This window comes from Notolepis coatsorum, assembly GCF_963971535.1.
Source record: "Notolepis coatsorum genome assembly, chromosome: 15".
Lineage (NCBI taxonomy): Eukaryota > Metazoa > Chordata > Actinopteri > Aulopiformes > Paralepididae > Notolepis > Notolepis coatsorum.
In genome coordinates, this window is record NC_140179.1 from 21023303 (window position 1) to 21027219 (window position 3917).

General features: G+C 49.8%; 1 long non-coding RNA gene across 2 annotated transcripts; it reads right to left on the bottom strand.

Annotated features, from left to right (window-relative positions):
- Window positions 1-1424: 1424 nt before the first annotated feature.
- Window positions 1425-2975, bottom strand: LOC311242193. Of its 2 annotated transcripts, none has more exons than XR_014620597.1 (3): window positions 2335-2975; window positions 1792-1841; window positions 1425-1493 (listed from the first exon to the last, which is right to left on the bottom strand). It is a non-coding gene; the product is annotated as an uncharacterized lncRNA (long non-coding RNA). The 2 variants fall into 2 exon arrangements; XR_014620598.1 differs by lacking the exon at window positions 1792-1841 and adding an exon at window positions 2227-2276 and having other exon boundaries at window positions 1426-1493.
- Between the last annotated feature and the right edge of the window lie 942 nt (window positions 2976-3917).

Below are 3917 nucleotides of genomic sequence, written 5' to 3' on the forward strand. Positions count from 1 at the left end.
AGGTCGTAGGTCGTAGAGGGGAGGGCGGACTGCTATAAGAGTGCGAGCGAGGCAGTGGAGGAAAGAAAGAACTGAGCTCCGCGGAGCAGAAGACCACGCCATTCCAAGAGAATGTATCTGAACTTTGTACAGTCTGCTATTAGGCCACACAGATGGTGTTTTTCCTTGTTGTTGTTTATTTTATTTTATTTTTTAAACTTTGGTTACGTCTTTTTTTTAATGTTACAATTTTTTTGTAGTTCAGGTACAGTTGAGGAAAAAAACAAATCATTTCGACGGTGCCTCAAACAGGGGCGACTTTAGAGGTCAGAGGTCAGAATGCAGGTCATCTCCAGGTACGACCCCCCCCCTGTGCAGCGCTGGCTGTCGCCTCACAGCGCAGCGAGCGACAAAGATCTGACCGAACAGCCGTTAAAACCTGGAAAAGACAATAGAGGCGATCGATTTGAAAGTAGTTTCTAGTCGAGGACAATGAAGTTCCTTCCAGTCTTTGTCTTATTTTTTTTTTACTTTGCCAAAAACGTATTTGTAAAATGTCTTGGTTTTATTGAAAAGCACTTACTGTTCTGAACACCCAGACGGCTTATCAGTGTTTGTACCCGAGGCTCTCTCTCTCTCTCTCTCTCTGTCTCTCTCTCTCTCTCTCTCTCTGTCTCTCTATCTATCTCTCTGTCTCTATCTCTCTCTCTGTCTCTCTATCTCTGTCTCTCTGTTTCTCTGTCTCTCTCTCTATCTCTCTCTCTCTGTCTGTCTCTCTGTCTCTGTCTCTCTATCTCTGTCTCTCTGTTTCTCTGTCTCTCTATCTCTGTCTCTGTTTCTCTGTCTCTCTCTCTCTCTCTGTCTCTCTATCTATCTCTCTGTCTCTATCTCTCTGTCTCTGTCTGTCTCTCTGTCTCTGTCTCTCTATCTCTCTCTCTCTCTCTCTCTCTCTCTCTCTCTCTCTCCCCCCCCCCCCCCCGAGTCTCTGTGACCTTGCTTCTAGAATCTGCTTCACTTGTAAAATGCATTAGTGCAAGTCGAGGACAACCTGCCTTCTCACGCCTGACACTGAGCTGCAGCGAACATCTCAGAGACCAGCGAGTCTTTTAAACTATTACGCTTTATAACCTGCTGGAGACCTTGTTGAACAGCAACGACACTACTGCTTCAGAGAGAGGGGGGGCTGGTCTGCCCCCCCTGGTTCCATCTCCTGACGTGGGGGAGGACTTAAAAATGTTTTCTTTATGGGAGAATACTATGAATCTGACCACATGCAGTGGTTGTAATGTACATGTTTAACTTGCAAAAAAAAAACGTTGGGGGGTTTCTTCACGACAGCAAGGCCACCGCCAAACCTGTCACTGAACGTACGATGGCTTCCGATGCGACGTTTAGGAGAATGTCTGTCGCGATTTCAGTGTTTATCCTACAGTGTTTGGGCAGATTTGCGCTTTGTGAATGAAGAACGCGAGAAGCTGGAACGCAAGAAGGATAACTGTCCCGCTTGCTGTCACCTCGTCACACCCTGAGCGGTCGCTGTCACCTCGTCACGCCCTGAGCGGTCGCTGTCACCTCGTCACGCCCTGAGCGGTCGCTGTCACCTCGTCACGCCCTGAGCGGTCGCTGTCACCTCGTCACACCCTGAGCGGTCGCTGTCACCTCGTCACACCCTGAGCGGTCGCTGTCACCTCGTCACACCCTGAGCGGTCGCTGTCACCTCGTCACACCCTGAGCGGTCGCTGTCACCTCGTCACGCCCTGAGCGGTCGCTGTCACCTCGTCACGCCCTGAGCGGTCGCTGTCACCTCGTCACACCCTGAGCGGTCGCTGTCACCTCGTCACGCCCTGAGCGGTCGCTGTCACCTCGTCACGCCCTGAGCGGTCGCTGTCACCTCGTCACACCCTGAGCGGTCGCTGTCACCTCGTCACACCCTGAGCGGTCGCTGTCACCTCGTCACACCCTGAGCGGTCGCTGTCACCTCGTCACACCCTGAGCGGTCGCTGTCACCTCGTCACACCCTGAGCGGTCGCTGTCACCTCGTCACGCCCTGAGCGGTCGCTGTCACCTCGTCACGCCCTGAGCGGTCGCTGTCACCTCGTCACACCCTGAGCGGTCGCTGTCACCTCGTCACGCCCTGAGCGGTCGCTGTCACCTCGTCACGCCCTGAGCGGTCGCTGTCACCTCGTCACACCCTGAGCGGTCGCTGTCACCTCGTCACACCCTGATCGGTCGCTGTCACCTCGTCACACCCTGAGCGGTCGCTGTCACCTCGTCACGCCCTGAGCGGTCGCTGTCACCTCGTCACGCCCTGAGCGGTCGCTGTCACCTCGTCACACCCTGAGCGGTCGCTGTCACCTCGTCACGCCCTGATCGGTCGCTGTGCTTCCACCTCATCCAGAACAGTTATTGTCCAACAACTATTTATGGAGACCGTGAAATCAATGTAATTTATCTATTTTACTATATTTATATATTGTATGTATATATATGTATATATCTATTGAGTTCAACTGTATATATGCTTTTGTTTGTTTTTGACATTCTTTTTGGCAGTTAGCAAATTGAAGGCATTGGAGCTGTATGAGAGAAAATAAGAGCTGGTGCGCTTTACGTTTGAATTGTACCTGTTTATCATCGAGCTGCAAGCTCCACATCTCTTGATATCATTTGAACATGTCGTCCCACTTGGCTATCTGTGAAAGCCCACGTGGACCCAACCAATGCAGCGGTGGGCTAATGTGTGTAAAACACATTTTATTATTTTCTGTTTGGCCCCTGAACTTGTATCGACGACATTGTTTATTCTACGCACATCTGGGTTGGAGAGTAACGTCAGCATCTCGCCTCAGGAGCTCAAGAGGGCGCATTGCCCACCAGTGTTACAGTCTTGTTTCAATGAAACACTATGTATATCCTGTAATTATTGTCCAATTAAAGTCAAAAGATAAATCTCTGATATTATTGCTCCGCTGATCCTTTTTTTGTGTTGGATTCGTTTGGACTGAGCGGGACGGTCGTTATGGAGACGGGAGATCAGGTTCGGGACGAGATGTGCTTCTCACAGTTGCACATCGGGTCACACATTACAAATAAAAGCATCTCCTACTAGTTTGTAACTTCGCAGGTTTTTGGTTTCACATCAAATAATGCTTACGACGTAATAAATATACTTTACTTATTGAAACCGAATACTAGGAATGTATTTACATCAAGGGCGTAGGTTGGTTTCAACATAATAATAATAATTAATTAATTTTATTTGTATAGCGCTTCTCAAGAACCCGAAGTCGCTGACAGTAGGCAGAGAAACAAAGAAACAAAAAGGAACATAAGACCACAGGGGAAACAGCAATGACTTTGGGTCATTGAAAAGCGCTATACAAAATGAATGAATTATTATTATTATAAAGCCACAGTAACAAACATCAGGTTGGAGGGGGGGGGGGTAGGGTTGGGGAAGGTTGAAGGCCAGGGAGGCGGGATTTGAAGGTGGAGAGTGGGGGCAATCATTGATGATGAGTGTGATGGGTCCGGATCTGGTGAGGGTGGTGTTGGTGCAGAGGTGAAAGTGATGTTTTTACAATGGAGCGGACATGGGGGTCAAATGAGAGGGTGGAGTCGAGGATGACACCGAGGTTACGGACTAGGGGGGTTGGGGTGATGGTGGAGTCATTGATGGTGAGTGTGATGGGTCCGGATCCACATGGGGGGGGGGGGGCCTCCCCCAGGAAATGATGAGCGTTAAACACTTCATTCAGCTGCGTTCTGGTGAACTTTTATGAGTCACGTCTGCTAGGTTGAGATGGTACGGTCCTGTAGGGGTGTCTGTCTGATGGTACAGTCCTGTAGCGGTGTCTGTCGGATGGTACGGTCCTGTATGGGGGTCTGTCTGATGGTATGGTCCTGTAGGGGTGTCTGTCTGATGGTATGGTCCTGTA